The sequence below is a fragment of the Callorhinus ursinus genome, unplaced genomic scaffold, assembly GCF_003265705.2.
Source record: "Callorhinus ursinus isolate GAN/ISIS: 27379988/994484 unplaced genomic scaffold, GSC_fseal_2.0 scaffold2, whole genome shotgun sequence".
Taxonomy (NCBI): domain Eukaryota; kingdom Metazoa; phylum Chordata; class Mammalia; order Carnivora; family Otariidae; genus Callorhinus; species Callorhinus ursinus.
Genome location: NW_027397064.1, coordinates 107,809,102 through 107,826,448, shown reverse-complemented (window position 1 = coordinate 107,826,448; position 17,347 = coordinate 107,809,102). Strand labels below are relative to the sequence as shown.

General features: G+C 46.7%; 1 protein-coding gene across 4 annotated transcripts in view; it reads left to right on the top strand.

Moving 5' to 3' along the window:
• The first annotated feature begins 13,709 nt into the window (after positions 1-13,709).
• Positions 13,710-17,347, top strand: part of MAP3K2 (mitogen-activated protein kinase kinase kinase 2) — an 87,403-nt gene continuing 83,765 nt past the window's right edge. The window contains exon 1 of one of the 4 annotated variants that reach the window (XM_073885436.1): positions 13,710-14,221. The gene's annotated coding sequence lies outside the window, so the exon portion shown is untranslated. Of the gene's footprint in view, positions 14,222-14,268; positions 14,438-17,347 lie in introns of those variants that run through there. The other 3 variants (XM_025857783.2, XM_025857777.2, XM_073885427.1) reach the window with 3 other exon arrangements.

Here is a 17,347-nt window from a genome sequence, read left to right as displayed (position 1 = left end):
AAAAACAAAGAAAAAGCAGAAATAGACCCATATATACAGGAAACAAACTGACGGCTTGCTGGGGGTGGGGTGGGCAAAATGAGTGAAGGGGGGTGGGAGATACAGATTTCTAGTTATGGAATGAATAAGTCATGGGAATAAAAGGTACAGCATAAGGACTATCACCAATGGCACTGTCATGCATTGTATGGTGACAGATGGGAGCTACGCTTGTGAGCATACATGTAGACTTACGGAATCACTATTTTGTACATCTGAAACTAAGGTCCCATTGTATATCAACTCTACTTCAATTAAAAAAAAACAAGGAGGGATGCCTGGGTGGCTCAGTCGGCGAGCATCCGACTCTTGGTTTTAGCCCAGGTCATGATCTCAGGGTCCTGTGATCAAACCCCAGGTCGGGCTCCGAACTCAGCGGGGAGTCTGTTGGAGATTCTCTCTTTCCCTCTCTTTCTGACCCTCTCCCCTCTCTAAAATAAATAAATACATCTTAAAATTTTTTTAAAAAAAATCAAGGAACACTGGGCTGCAGGCAGGGATACGCACCTGGGGTGTGCACCTGGGGCCTGGAGTTGGGAGGGAGGGGATGACTTTTCATTTTTGTCTTTTTATTTTTTTTTAAAGATTTTGTTTATTTATTTGACAGAGAGAAAGAGAGAGCACAAGTAGGCAGAGAGGCAGGCAGAGGGAGAGGGAGAAGCAGGCTCTCTGCTGAGCAGGGAGCCCGATGCGGGGCTCGATCCCAGGACCCTGGGATCATGACCTGAGCCGAAGGCTGACGCTTAACCGACTGAGCCACCCAGGCACCCTTCATTTTTGTCTTTAACAATGTCTGTGTTCATTGTTTCCTTTTCTCAAACCGAAGAACAATGGAAGGGGCGCCAATGGACCAGTGCAGTGGGGTTCACCCAGCACAGACAGATCTTTGCATGGGGGGGCCAGCCACGTAGCAGTTCCAAATGCTGAAATCCTTGGGGCTCAGAGGGAGTGCAGCTTTCAAACTGCACTGCTTGTCACACAGCACAAGAAGTACATCTTACAACATATCCTAACATATAGACACATATTCCACTTAAACCAGTATCCACCTTTGTTATGTATGACACAAGCTGTTTTCTCTTCCAGGCAGGTTATTTCCCACTAGTTCGATTCCAGAGCATACTAATGAATAGATCCGAACCTGCAGTTTGAAAAACACCCCTCCAGGCCATCCTCTTATTGTGCAAACAGGGTAACTGCGGCCCTAAGAAGGAAACTGAGTGCCCCAAATGCTATGGCTTTTCAAGAGGACCTTTTTACTTATGACCCTTCAAACAATGCTACATTTGTATAGCTACTGGGGGGGGCAATAGGTCTGGATAATGAGAGCAGATTTTTGGAAAGTGTGAAGCGTTGGATGAAATTGGGCTAACGGTCTTGAACCAGATTTCCTGGCCTTATTCAATAGCCCCAAATGCCTAATGTGGGAGGCCCTAGGCTCTTTGAAATAAAGTAAATGTTTTGTCCTTCATCTGTCCCTTCGCGACTTACTCAGCAAAAGCTCTGAGAAGGTTCCTGCAGAGGCAGGCTTGCAGGACGAAGGTGTGAGTGCCTTGCCCTCCGGGTGCTCTCAGTGTCCTTGGGAGCCGCAGAGGACCTTGCAGTAGGAGATGTACAGGGTGGGGGTGGGGCAGGCTGAGGATCTGGGGCCTGGAGAGCGAAGTGTGGTGAGAAGGACAAGGAGGGGCTGGAGACACAGAGGCTCCGCGATGGAGGCCTTCTCTTCCTGCCACCCCACGGAATTTGAACTTCATCCTATGGGCAGTGGGGCCCTGTGATGTGCTCTGAGAAGGGGAGTGACCTGGCCAGATCCTTTACAATGGCTCGGTAGCCACGGGAAGCCGGTTGCCAAAATCTGACCCTGCAGTGCCTGAAGGCCATCCTGGGAGGTGACCCAGGTCTAGAAAAAGGGAGCTGGAGTTTGCAGTGAATAGCTGACAGCAAGAGCCGGCAGGCCGAGGCACGAGGGCGGCTTTGCACCCCCACCTCCACCCCGGAGTGCAGAGACCATGGGCGCTTTTCTAAAGACATAGAGCTGACATCAGAGAGAGTTTTCAGACCCTCTATCCTGAGGCGCTGCCCTAGAGAATCACACCAGCCCATGCCCCAGAACTCAGTCCCTGCGCCCCTCGGAGGGCTAGGCACTTGAACACGAGGTGGGGTATTACAGTGAAAAGACATACAGTGCGCTGTCCTGCACAGACCTGGGTTCGAATCCTGCCTCTTCCACATACAAATAGGTGACTTTAGGAAAGTTGGTTAACTCTGCTCTGGACTATATATTTAGTTTCCTCGTTGTCCAGAGGGGAGAAGGGGGTAGGTGTGGATGAGTTAATGTGTTTGAGGTCTGTTGTAAACCCCCAATGAGAAGTCACTCATAATCATTTAAAGATGAGGCCAAGGTCAGAGAGGTTAAGTGACTTGCCCAAGGCTACCCAGCTGGTGGAACCAGGAGCCCGGTGGTGGTCTGACTTTTTGCAGCCCACGTTCCTTTGAGGAGCCAGCGTTTCTCCGTGCTGGGATTCCACAGCAAGCAGAGCCCTGCGGCCTGCACCCTGCCTGAAATGACGTGTGACTATTAACCTAGTCCCAGGGACCAGAGTGTGTAGCGATGAGTCACCCTGAGCAGCTCCAACAAAGAGACCCCCTCCTCCCCAGCCAGCACTTGGGCTGAGACCTGGTTGCCAAGCAACAAGACATAACATATATAAATACAGCTCAGTCTCTTGCTGTAACAGTGAGGCCTGTTTCTTGCACAGCTGTCTTTTCCTTACTTTTCCCCTCTGCCCCTCGGCCTTCCCTCCAGCTTCTCCTGGGGCAGTAGGTTTGATCCTCAAGCTAAGAGCTGCCCGACCAGAGTGAATGCGGACTGCAGAGGTGGATTGCTAAGGGTGGGTGTGGAACTCTGCCTGGGTGATGAATGGGACAAGGCTGCGCAGGGCAGGGTGGGAGGGAGGTGCAGAAGGTGTGGGCGTTGGCAGCAGACAGGATGGACTTTTACCATCCGGGCTGGATAAGGGCGGTGGGGGCAAGGGCATGATTGAGGCAGGAGCATGGCAGAAGGAGGCTCCTCAGATGGGGGTGCACACCCATTTCCTCGGGGCAGGAGGGCCTTCTTGCTGCTCTGGGTGCCCCAAGGGTGGTAACAGCCTCCTGTGTGGGTCTCATGCCATCTCCTCTCGAACCTGTGCTTTTCTCATTCCACTTTGCATTACCAGTTCAGCTGCCGAATATCTTGAGCGGGGGGGCTCTCCTGGGAGGGCCTCTTGCCTACACACTGGCCCTTGCTTATGCCCAAGACAGTGTACGTGGTAACAGTTACCATTTTCGGACTCCTCTTGCGGTCAGGCAATGAACTTGGCGCTGCATATATGTCCTCCTATTAATCCTCACAATGACAATGCAACGTTGGTATTCTTTTTTCATCAGTTTTATTAGGCTTAATTTACACACAGTAAAATATACCGTTTTTACCTGTACAACTTGATGAGTTTTGACAAAAGTATACAATGTTGTGGGGCGCCTGGGTGGCTCAGTGGGTTAAGCGACGGCCTTCGGCGCGGGTCATGATCCCAGAGTCCCAGGATCGAGTTCTGCATCGGGCTCCCCGCGCAGTGGGGAGGCTGCTTCTCCCTCTGACCCTCTCGCCTCTCATGCTTTCTCTCTCAGATAAATAAAATATTTTAAAAAAAAGTATACAATGTTGTAACCAGCATCACGGTGTTCATGACCTAGAACATTTCCATCACCCCTCTGCAGCCTCTCCTCTACCCTTGGCCCCTGGCCACCACAATTGACCACTAGAGTTTTACCTTTGCTAGACATCCATTGAAATGGAAGGCAGCTACGCTAGCCACTATCCCACCGACACGAAATGGAATAATACCATATGTAGTCCTTTGTCTGGTGAAAGTCTTTGTTCACCTACCATAATGCTTTTGAAATGTTATCATTGTTTTGGTCCTTTCTTTGCTAACCAGCTAATGAATATTTGGGCTGTTTCCATTTGGGGGCTAGTATGAAAAAAGCAGCACCGAACATATATGTACAAGCATTTGTATAGACATGTGTTTTCATTTCTCTAGGAGTGGAACTTTTAGTTCATTCAAGAGATGAGAGACTGAAGCTCAGAGACGTTAAGAAACTTGCCTGAGCTGACACACCTTGGCAGAAATTCATAGCCAATCCTGACCTCTGTGGCAGGCAGTCACCCATAGGAAATAGGTATTTTTTTACTTGAAAGTACTTCTTTGGCCAGTAATTCCTGTAGTAGTGCCTACCTGGGCTGGATTCAGCTGGATTCAGGCTCTTAGCTGGCAGAAGTCACCTGCTGCTCAGCACAAGCTGCTGAGTGCACCAGGGGCATAGATCACTCTTGGGAGGCATTTCAGCAGGCGACTTCCAGAAGCCTGGGTGGCAGGGCTGCGGGCTTTTGTTTTCTGAAGGTGTTTGCCAGCCTTCTCCACTGTGAAATGACTGTTTTCTCTAATTAATTACTTGAGAGGAGAGACTTTGAGCAGAAGCACCCTGCTCCTCATCAAGCTTTTGCCCACTGGTCTGAATGTCCATTGTGAATGTCCTGAGTCCATCCTCGCTTTTACATCTGTTGGTTGTTGGCATTTTTCTGTTAGGGAGAGCTTTCCCTTCTTCCTCTCATAGCTTTAGATCACTATGCCTCATGAATGTTTATATGGGAGATAACCCCTTATTATCATCCTTTTAACGTTCCACATGTCCCAGATTTGGCCCAAATCAGCCCCTTGCAGCTGCCTCCCGTGTCCTTTTCACACACGTACAATGACCCAGGCTTTTGTACTTCTGTAGCAGCCCCAGTCCCTTTGGGTAGAGAAGGGTATTCAGAAACCAAGAATGGGGCTCTAGGTATACTCATTAGGGCTGGGATGTCCCACTTCTAGGCCTCCTCAGGCTACAGGGTTTTAAGGCAGCAGGGTTACATAAAAGGCAGGGCTGTGAGACTAGACTTGTAAGTGAGGACTCAGCAAAATTGGGCACCAGTTTCTAAGGGAATCTACACTAGGTGCCAGGTCCACTGGATGGCGGGACCCAGGCCAAGCCAACCAGGCAGGGTGGTTTCTCGGCTCAGAAATCCCTCCACAGGGGTGACTGGATGGCTCAGTTCTTAGGTGTCTGCCTTAGGCTGGAGTCATGGTCCCAGGGTCCCAGAGTCCTGGGATCAAGCCCCGCATTCAGCTCCCTGCTCGGTGGGAAGCCTGCTTCTTCCCCTCCCACTCCCCCTGCTTGTGTTCCCTCTCTCTTTGTCTCTCTCTCTGTCAAAAAAAAAAAAAAGAAAGAAAGAAAAAAAGAAAAAAAGAAAAAAAAAGAAATCCCTCCACAAACTTCATAAAGTTTGAGGCAACAACCTCAAGGGTTGAGGGGGCAGGTAACATCTTTCAGCTTTTCTTGCTTTGACATGAATAACTTCCAGGGCAGAGGACATGAGAGGCTGGTGGTGGAGGGCCAGGGAGTATGGGGGCAGGCATGGCAGGGGAAGGGGGTGTCTTAGGGGCTCTAGAAGGTACATTGTATCTTCAGTGGTGACAGAAAACTGCCCAAGTTCTCCGGGCAAGGCCTCTGTGCTATGCTCAAGGCTGATGCACCGGAGGGCTCATGAGAGTCTGATCAGAATGAACTCCAAAATTAGAGGTGGGGACTCATAACATGGGGCCACCATCTCAGAGTCGGTCTCCCTGGAAATAACTGCCTTCTGGTTGTGTTTGGGCACCTTCCATTCTTAAGGGGCTGCTAGCTCTACAGTCCACTGGGGCAGGTGCAGCGCTGGGCCTCTCCTGGGCAGCAGTGGGGATGAGGCGATCTGTTTCCAGTGGCTTTCACATGCCTTGCCCCACTGGTGTCCAACACAATCCTGTCTTCTGCTGAGTGAGCCAGGCCAGGCGGGTCAGGCACCGGTCCCTGCCAACTCCAGTGTTCGCGGTTCAGCCTGGCCAGAGCCACCAGGCTTGGCCACAGCAGGGCAGCCAGTGTGTGAGGGCACAGGGAACCCCACTCTCTGAGACAGCTCTGAGCAACCTCAGCAGTCTGGAGGGGCCAAGGGGTCCACGGCACTGCCGTCTCTCAGGACGCTGAACCCTCTCCAGGGCAGCTCCAGACAGGCTGGCCTCTGATGAAGAACCAGACCTTCAGAAGAAGAAAGGACGTCAACCCTTTGAGCAGACTGGCAGGAACCAGCTGTGGAAGGAGCTGCATCACGCTGGGTTGAGGGGCATCATGAGCCAGAAGGATGAAGACGACTAATTCTTCACTGGTGTCTGTTGGCGTCAACACCCATGACGGTGTACCTGGCGTGGGGTTGGGGAGGGTCCTGCAAACCAGCTCTGAGAGGGGACTTGGGGGGCCCTGGAGGGAAGGAAGTCAATGGTTTCACCACAGGCCAGGCTGAACCTGGAGGGCAGAGCCCCAGGTGCTGGGAGGGGCAGCTGAAGGCAAGACAGGGAGTGGTACCCTGCAGCATTAGGCAATCAGGGAGGGGCTCCGGGACCTGGCATTAGGGAGGAACCCTGAGACAACCAGGCACTGGGGAGGGCTGGATGCTGGACTCCATTCAGGGCTGCTCCTTTAGGTGTCCCAGCAGCCTGGTAACAGCAACCCCACCTTTCTCTGCCGCTTTTTCCTCATATGCAAAAGGGGAATAATAATTCTGCTGACGTATTTCTCAGGATGTTTGTGAAAAACACCTAATAAAACATGGTAAAGAGAGTGGGGAAGAGGCAGAGAGGGAAGGAAAAAGAGGAACAGGAAGAGAACAAGAAGACAATATAAACAGGAGAAAGGGAAGAAACATACTCCTCATTCCGCTGTCAAGTTACAGAGATCGGAAGCAACGATGGGCCATTAGGGGGTGCTGCAGCGGTGGAGGCCCCCAGGAGGCCCCAAGCAAAGGGCCAACTTCTAAAATATTAATTACTGTTAACAATTTGATGTTTTAAAGACATATCTTTTACTATAAAGTCTTAGAATGCACTAACTCTGATAACCCGTGGATTTAAGCATCTCTGGGTCTTTTTCCAAAACAGGAAGTTCTCCCCCAAAGACAGTCCATAATTTCCTTTTGCACAGTATCATGTCCTATGTAACACCGGGACGAGGGCTAAGGGAATGTGAAAGGATCAGTCATCTCCTGGATGAGTTTCACTTCTCAGATTTCACTTAGCATTGGTGTCTCATGTGGTCTGTCATTTTGCCGTAAATACCAAGGGCAAAAAGAAATCTCTATTATGTCCTCTGGCAGCCAAGAAGCTGTCATTAGTTCTCTAGTCATTATACGAACATCTTTCATTAACAAAAAATTAGAATAAAAGAGTTAAAATTTATACATGCCAGCTATCAAATTTGTAATCATAGCAGAAAATAAAGTAAAACTGCTTAGGTTGCATAAGTGAAAAAAAGTAGGCTATAAAATTGCACGTATAGGATTGCAACTACCTAAAAACCATCTAAAAATGTACCTAAAAGCAAAAAAATACCATCACGACAAAGATCTTCACAGGGAGAAAAGACTGAATGAAAACAGCTATAGATGGAAGGAGAGGGTTTTCTTCCTTGTGTTTCCCACATTTTCCATCAATATATGTAACATAATGGAAAAATAAACAACAAACATAATTTTAAAGAAATACACGTAATAGCAACTGATAAAGGAAAGAATTAGAGATGACCAAGATCACAGAAAATTCAAGACAAGCCCTCTGGGGGAAATCTTGTCATATGGCCTCTTTCCACACTCAAAAAGCTTCTTGGGCAATCCTAAACAGCAGAAATCCCAGAAATGACTTGACTTTGCTTGTGGAAGCATTGTGGGCTTTTTATCAGGAGATTTACCTTACTAAGGTTTTGAGGTTTTGCTTTTTGACACAGCAAAGTGAGTGTCCACCCCAACTGCCCTGGGGATGATGATGGTAATAAAATAAATAAATAAATAAATAAATAAATAAATAAATAAATAAATAAATAAAGGACTCACCACAGATCATTTATACAGCACATGGTATACTTACAGGGTTCTGTTCTAGCTCCCCAAGTCGCGGCTCTCCACGTGCTTCTCAGGGAAGACACAGTTGGCTGCTAGGCAACAGCCATCTATCCCTCGGCTCCCTTGTAACCTCTAGCCTGGGTTTGTGGTCAGACACGGCCTGGCAGTGTGCCCAGCCCTGGGGCACACCTCATGTGTGCTGAACCCATCATGGTAGTGCTGACTCCTTTGCAGACACAGGAAAGGGGCTGGCCCAGCTCCAGTCAGTGAGATGCTCTCAGGCATAGATTCAGCTCCCAGTGGCAGACACGTCCTCCGCTCTTATGGGAGAGTACGGAGCCGTGTGGCACAGACTGGGATGGGGGTCCTGCGTCTACCACTTGTGTGTGTGGCCCCTTGTCCTCATTCTCCAAGATAGCCTGTAAGGTATTCCAGGATGGAGAAAGGGACGATGAGAGAGAAGCCAAAGCAGTTTCTCTTGAGGAAGGGTCTCTCAAGAAGGTTCTTAGATGGACACTTCCATTGATTTCCCTTTTACTAGTACTTGGTCACATGACCACATTTAGCTGCAAGGGAGGCTGTTTATTATGGGAGGTCTATTATTCAGCTAAAATTCGATTTTTATGGAAAGAGGAGAATGAACTCAGGGGCACCATTAGAAGAGTTTTTAGCAAGAACAAAAGGGGCAGTCTGCTGGAGGGCTGATGGGAGATTGTCTTTGGTGAAGAGAAGCCCAAGCACACCTAGCTTCAGATTTTGGGGTGTTTTTTTGTTTGTTTGTTTTTATTTAACATTAACATATAATGTGCTATTAGTTTCAGAGGTAGAATTCAGTGATTCACCAGTCTTATATAATACCCTGTGCTCATCACATCACAGATTTTGGTTTTTAACATTATTCCCCAATAAGAGAAAACAGGACTCTGTGGAGAATGGCTGATTCTAGGACTGGGGCAGGAAATATTCAAGGTGAGTCTGGCACATCTGGCAATGCCAGAAAGTAAGGAAGTACTCAAAAAGTAGAAAAAGAAAAGAAAAGAAAATCCCACAATGATGGGGGTATATGTTCAAGGGTCACAGGAACCAACGGAAAGAGCTCCAAATGGCCAAATCTAGAACAATTTGAGCAACAAAATAAATATATTGGATTACAACCTAAAGTGTAAAATAAATATCTGTAAGTCCATATTAATATAAGTAAATGATTGCATAAATAATAACCAAGGGATAAGAGACATATTTTCCATGGAGAATTCCAAGGAATTTACATAGATACTCTGCACTCTTAGGAAGCGAAACACAACTCCCCACTCCTTAGGTGAGAGCACAGTGATTTCCTTTCAAAGAATACAATATGGAAAGTGGGGGAAAAAAGAGTGTGAGAAATCTGACAAGTGAGGATTCAAACAGGCACCCGAGGTCAACCTCAACAGCCATAAATCATGTTGATGATGCATACCCCTGATAAGTTGTGATAAGAAAGGCACTTCACCTCTGTGATCTTCACCCCCAAATTCATAACCCTAGGTTAAGCACGAGAAAAACATAAGACACACCACCACAGTGCAGGAATAGTCCACAAAATACCTGACCAGTGCTTCTCAAAACTGTCAAGGTCATCAAAAATGAGGGATGTCATAGCCAAGAGGAGCCTAAGTCGACAGGAGGACTACATATAATGTGGGATGCTGGATGGCATTCTGACACAGAAAAAGGACATTAAGTAAAAATTATGGAAATCTGAATAAAGTATGGACTTCAGTTAATGATAATGTATTAATATTGGTTCCCTAATTTGATTAATGTTTCAGATATTAATAATTGGGGAAAATGGATGTGGGGTATATGGGAACTCTCTGTACTATCTGCTCAATTTCTCTGTAAATCTAAACCTGTTCTAAAAGATTATGTGTGTGTGTGAGAGAGAGAGAGAGAGAGAGAGAGAGAGAGAGAGAATATATGAGTCCTTCCCCTTCCCTGTGTAGGAGGCCAAGCTATTTGGAGCTAAGGGAGTCATCTTCTGACTGTGGAGATGAAAATTCATGGCCCTAACCAACTTTGGACCCCTCTATTGGGTTTTTGTTATATAAGAAAACAGACTTCACAAACAGAGCTTCACAAAGCAAAGCTGTTTTGGGCCAGGTGTCTTGTTCCTTGCAGCTGAATGCTTCCCAACTGACAGTCCTCACATCACTTTCACAGCTACTGCTGTGGTTTAGACCTTTATCTTCTTACTCAAGATCTTTAGCCTGCTTAACCCCCCTTCCTTCCTCATCTGGTTGCTCTCTTCTCTGGATTTACCCCTTGGCTACATTTCTCCCAACACCCGAAGAACGGCAACTCCTGCCCTTCCCAGGGCAGGGTTATTCTCTTACCCTTCCAAGCTTGTGCGTACTTGAGTCCTTCTGCCTGGGATGCCCATTCTTCCATCCTATTCCTCCCACAAATAACTTCCCGAATTCAAGTTTCAGCTCACCCTGTGTGATGGGCAGGATTCTAATATGTCCCTGAAGATCCCCCTGGTAAACATGGCGGGCATAACCGTTGGTACTGTGAATATAATGAGCTATACTTCTATGATTAGGTTATGTGGTATGACACAGTTCATTTAAAAAATTTTTTTTAAAGATTTTATTTATTTCTTTGACAGAGAGAGAGAGACAGAGAGAGAGGGAACACAGGCAGGGGGAGTGGGAGAGAAGCAGGCTTCCCGTGGAGCAGGGAGCCTGATGTGGGGCTTGATCCCAGGACCCTGGGCTCATGACCCGAGCCGAAGGCAGACATTAAACGACTGAGCCGCCCAGGCGCCCCTACACAGTTCATTTTTTAAAAAAGATTTATTTATTTTAGAGGGGGGAGGGGCAGAGGGAGTGAGAGCCCCAAGCAGACTCCACACTCCACGCAGAGCCTCACACAGGTCTCGATCTCATGACAGAGCTGAAACCAAGAGTCGGACTCCCAACTGACTGCACCCCCCCAGGCACCCCGACACAACTGATTTTAAGAACAGGTTATCTGGGAGGGCCCAATTTAATCATATGAACTTTTAAAAAGCAGAGTTTTCTCTGGCTGGTAACAAAAGAGGAAGTCAGGCAGAGATTCAACATGTGAGGGGCATTTGATTTTTTTAAATAATTTTTATTGTTATGTTAATCACCATACATTACATCATTAGTTTTTGAGGGGCATTTGATTTTCAAGACATTCTCTGTTGCTGGCTTTGAGCACGGAGGGGTCACATGGTAAGGAATGCTCGTGTGCTCTAGAAGCTGACAGCAGGCCCTGGCTGACTGCCAGCAGGGAAATGGGGACCTCAACCCTACAACCACAAGGAACTGAATTCTGCCAACAACACAAATGAGGATGGAAGCAGATCTTCTCCAGAGCCTCCAGATAAGAACTCAGTCCAGCTGACATCCTGATTTCAGCCTTGTGATACCGAACAGAGAACTCAGCCATGATGCCATGCAAACTCTGACCTAGGGAGCTATGAACTAATAAATAGGTGTTGTTTTTAGCCACTAAGTCTGTGGCAGTCGGTTATGTAGCAATAGAAAACTCACACACCATGCTTCCTCTCTGAAGTCTTCCCTCATTCCTCAGGCACACCAGTGACTTCTCTCTGCTGCCAGGGCACCTCATACACAGCCCTGCTACAGGGCAAGTCACTAAGTATTATAATGATCCACTTAGCAGTCTGCCCTCCTCACAAGATTCCAGAGTTCCTGAGAAATGTTGGAACCTATCACTTCATCATTGCAGTCTCAGGCACAGAGCAGGAAAACAAAAAATACCGGTTAAATGAAGCTTTCATAAAGAAAAAAAAATCCCAAGATTACTAATTTGTAATCATATACACTAAAATTGCCAAAGATGCAGGAGATTTAATGTCTAAGCAAGAGAAAAAGCCACCAATGTAAAAAGAGAATGGAGAAAAAAATGTTATTAATATACATGTAGGATGTTTCTGAGGAACCAGATGTGACTGAAGTCCCCAGGTAAGGTTGGTGAGGGAAGAAGTAAGCAGAAGTATGAGGAAAAAATCCATCTCTACATTACTTAGTAAACAGGTATTTATTGAATGTCTGCTATGCAGTCAGGCCAGGAACTGTGGAAAGCAATACAGGATTTAAAGCTTGACCTCAAAAATACTGAGAGCCTCCTTTCTGTGGCATACCAGGCTTAGAATGTTAGAATCAAAACAGTTAAAGACCCTGATTTTATGTGTACTCAAGCTTTAAAATCCTCTACTTTCTAAACAAGCGGGGCGCAAGTTATTTTTCTATTGAGCTCTGTATTTTTGAGGTTCTTTGGTATTGGCCCTTCTTTGTGTTGGCTGCCTAATTCTCTGCAGAGCAGATGAACCATTATCAGCTCAGTCTGATAGTCATTTGGGTTGTTTTGAGGCTTTCACTATTACAAACACCTGTCAAATAGCAACTTCGCTCGGCGCCTTTTACATCTCTGTGAAAGCGTCTGTGATGAGAATTCCTGGAAGGGGACCCAGATATTTTGTTATTACGCAACACTCTCTCCCTCAGTCCCTGCCCCACGGATGCCAGCTCCCTTGAGCAGCTAGGGCTCCCTGAATTGGAGTAGTCGCTTACCTCCAGGCCTGGCGGGTGGGGCCTCCCATCCCTCTCAATTCAACTGCTGGAGTGGAAATGTGGTCTGGAAAAGGCAGGAAGGGGGTGGGATCCATAATGTACCGAGAAACCAAGTAGACGCTGAGCGAGGGAGAAAATGGTACAGGAAATTGTAAGGGGGTACTTGAGGAAAGATGAGATGGGGCGGAAAAGATGCTTTCTGGGTCAGAGTAGCGTGGGCTAAAAACAGAATACAGGTTAGTCACTTCGCGGAGGGCCTCCAACGCCAATGCGATTAATTTGTGTTTTATCCTGTGGGCGATGGGGAGCGCAGGGGGGATTCAGTGAAAGAGATTCAGGTTTCTGATTCTGCCACTAGCTCTAGCGGTGGGGTGTCAACTCATCTCTCTGGGCTGTTTCCACATCTGTTAAACTGGGAAAGTAGCACTTGCTGGGCCGACCTAGAATGGTGATAGGAACTAAACAGAGAAGAGCTGTAAACCTTAGAAGGCCGATCTCGAGTGTGCGGGGGGGGGCGTGGTGGTTTACTGTCAGTTGACAAGCCGACAATAATTTCTAAAGTCTTTGAGAAAAAAATTCTGCAATAAAGTCCGAAAATTAAGAAGCAGATGGCTTTTTGCCTCCAAACAACATGCCATGGACTCAAGAGTCGGTCCCAGCCTTTCCTTGTTCTAAGGCTCCGCGCCCGGCTCAAAGCCCACGCAGGAGACACTCCCCTGGATTTGATTGGAAGTCTCGGGCGCCGAGGACTCCCGCAGGAGGTGGAGGACATAGGCGCGCGTGCGTGTGCGCGGCGCACCCGGGCCTAGAGTGGCGTCCGGGAGCTCGGGGCGGGGCTGGTACCGGGGCTGACCGGGGCTGGGAATCCCCGCACTACCGAGAGGTGGGGGCAGCAGAGCGTGCGTGGGCGCAGCCGGCCACTGCGCAGGCGCGGGCACGCTCCCCTCGGCCTCCGTGCGGCGTTGCAGGATGGGCGCGCGCGCCCGCGGCGGGTTCCGCTCCCGGCGGGCGGAGGGCTGCGCGCGCACGGGCGAGCCAGCCGTGACGTGCGCCGCGCTACGCCCGACGTCACGGGTCCGTGTGTAGTGGCGGCCTGGCTGCCCTCAGCAGCGGCGCCTGACGAAGGTGGTGCGGCCGCTGGGTGCGGCGTTCAGGGGTCGCGCGGCGTGCGGCGGCGACGAGGACCAGGAGCGGCAGGCCGGGCACCTCCAGCTGCGCAGTAGCCGCTCCCGCCCCTTCTCCGGCCTTTGGCGGCGCCCTGCCCACGGCTTCCTCCTTTCCTGCTCAGCTTCGCGCGGGCCTCGGGGCCGCGGCGGCGAGAAGCACCGAGGGGCTCCGAGAGGCCCCGGCCGGCCGCGACGGTCCACGCGCCTTCCACGGGCTCCATGTGAAGGAGGGATCCGGCTCTCGCCAGACTCCTCGCGCGCCCCTCCGGCCCCCAGGGGCCCGCGGCCTCCCCCGACCGGGGGGCGCGGTGACAGGCCGCGCGGGGGCGGAGGGGCGGGCTCGGAGGCAGTGGCAGCCCCTCCTCGGGCCTGCGGCTCCCTACGTCCCCGCGGAGCGGCCGGTACGTGCCTGTGTTTGTGTGGGGCGGGGGCCGCGGCGGGTCTGTGCGCAGCTCCCCAGGCGCCGGGTGGACAGATCTCGGGGTCTTGCATCCTTTCCTGAACCTCAGGTCTGAGCGAAGTAGACTGTTGGGCTGTGTAGCTGTCAGACACGTACTCTGCAGGGATTTTAGAAGGAAGATTGCAGCTGGTCCCTGGGAGAAGAAATGTTACATGCAGTAAGCGAAAAAGTGCTTGTCTTTGCACTGTCACACTGTGATAATCTATTGATTGGGGGGTTGATTTTTCCGTCTAGCTTTAGCTAGCACTTACGATGCGGCGGGCATTTGTCTTGCATTGTCTGCCTTCATCTCAGCACAATGAGGTCGCCCCATTTTACAGATGAAAAATTGAGTCTCGGAGAGATTAGGGAATTTGCCCAAGGTCATGCAGCTGGTAATCCGGGAAGCCTTGATTCTAATATGATGTCTTTTCTGTAGGACTGTATTTTTGAGTCTTGAAAAAATAAATACGTGAGGAAAATGAGAATAGTTGGAGAGTTTCTTCCTGGGAGTAAAATTCTAAACATCATTGATAGAGGTAGTTTTCTTGTACCTGACGTAGGCTGTTCGATGTGTTTTGCTGCAGCCTAGCCAAATCATTTTCTTGGCTTTTTTTCTTCTTTTTAAAAATTACTTTTAAAAGGTGGCGCAGGGCACCTTTACCCTTTTGCAGTAGGGCGGAACAGAAAACAAATTTCACTTTTATTAAGAGAAGAAATGTAATAAAGACTAACACTCTTAAAAAAGATGACAAAAAGGAAGAAATATAATTGGTAAAATGCATATTTCCTGAAGAGTTACAATTTTACTTGTGCAGTTTATTCTTGACACATACGGGGAACTCGCAGTTGGGTTATTAGCTTGAGATTCCCTTATTGCAAAACTTGTTGCTGAATTATGTGGCAATGGCTGAACATACTTAGTAATTGGTGCAGTCTTATGCAATATATCTGAATTGAGTGTCAAAATTAGTGTGTAGAATATCGTAGAAATCATCTTTTAATGGTGTGATTTTTTTTCCCTTTCATTTGTGTGTGGTGACTGATAAGTGTTTATAAACTAAAAATTGTCATTTTAGCATTGGCCTGTATTATTTCTTTGATTATGGTTAGTGAAAAAGAAAATATTTCTCTTTACAGAAGAAAATATTGATAGATTCCTTTGAGTAGTCGAGGCTTCACGTATAGTTGTGAATGTTTAAGAAATGTACTGCTGCCCAATTACCCTACTCTATAATTTTCTCCAGTGTATGATCAGGTTTAAGACAATTTGTAGTTGAATGTTTCTGTATTGTCTTTAGAGAAAAGGTCAGATTACAGAGTTGACAAATGGTTGGTTCATAGATTGATTTGTTGTTTGGTTAAAATGTGAACTATGTTGAGTCCTGTTGATTTATGTTGAGTGTGATCTCATAGAATGGGTATCTTGGCATGATCTCCATGTGTCTCTTTTGAGAAAAGTAGCTGTTAAAGGCTTATTTTTAAAAATTGGATTACATTATGGACTCAGTCTATTAATGGATCTTTCATTTTTAGTTCCCTTCCTGCTACCAAAGCTGTAAACTGTATTTAATAGATCCTGTATTAAAGTGAAGTCTTGTTAGGGTCATGACAGCTTTGGTTTTGGGTGGATCTTTTTTTTTTTTCCTTGTAGAATTGGAGTTCTCTGGGCCCCTCAACACCCTCCCCCAACTTTTTTTATTATGAAACAATTTCAAGCGTATAGGAAATTGCTAATAGAGTGAACATCCTTATCATACTCTAAATTCAGTATTTGTTGACATCTTGTTGTATTTGCTTTAGCTTTAAATATGTGTGTATTATTTTTTGGCTCAGCCATTTGAAACTAAGCTGTAAACATTATGACACTTTATCCTAAATATGTCAGCATACATTTCCAAAGATGGACATTTCCTAACATAGCCAAAATACCATTATTGTTAATTTTTTAGTTCATATTTTCTGATCAGTAATTAATTGATAGTTTCTTAATTGATAATTCCTTAATGTAATCTCACATTCATATTTAAATCTCCCTATTAATACTGTTTGGTCTTTTATGGTTTTTTTTACACCCAGCCACACCAAACCAAGATACAGGGTTTGTTCACTGCGTTTGGTTAAGTCTCTTTGAATCTAGAACAGTTTTACCTCCCCCTTTTAAAATGAGGTTGCTTTTTTTTTTTTTAAGAGATCAAGCCAGTTGTCTTATAAAATGAGTCACATTTTCTGTTTGTCTGATTTTTTTTCCCCCCTCATGGTGTCATTTAGTGTGTTCCTCTATTCCCCTGTATTAACTATAAACTAGCTTTAAGGGCTTGATTAATTTTAAATTAAATATTTTGGCAAGACTAACCCTTAAGTGATACTGTGTAGTTCATATTGCTTCCCATCAGGTCATATACTGTCAAGTCCCATTATTTGTGATGCTGAGTTTGATCACTTGGTAATGGGGGTTAAGGTAAGGTATATTTTCCCCACTGCAATTAGCAATCTGTGGCATGGTAAATTAGCACGGTAGTGCTGGCTGTTCCCCAATAATCTGTCACTGAATAGTTGTAGCATATATTGCTGACCCTTGTTAGGCTAACTTTTGATAATTTCAGTGAAAATCGCAGGAATTATAAAATATCCTATACAGCTATATTAATCAGATTCTGATTTTGTGGGTTTTAAACTTTTGTAATTATGAATTCAAGGTATCTCCTGTTATGAATTAAAACAAACCTGGCTTGTGAAAAATGAGAAAAACTCAGTGCCTGTCTTTTCCTGGACTCTCACTGAAGGAGTACGTTTAAGTTTTTCTTAGCCATTATTTGTTGACAGACAGAAATAACTAGAAATATAATAAAGGAAGAATGGATTTACTAAAAACATTTTGAGAAAACTGTATTTTCTGGTATAATGCAAGAAGCACTGGATTGAGGGTCAGAAGATCTAAATTCTAATAGTAATTCTACCAATATGTGAAGTTTAAGAATTAAAAATTTTAAATTAAAATTTTAACATCACTCAGTGTTCTCATTCCATAATGATCAAGTTAGTAAACATTTGTGAATTTCTTTTTATTGAAATATAATTGACACAC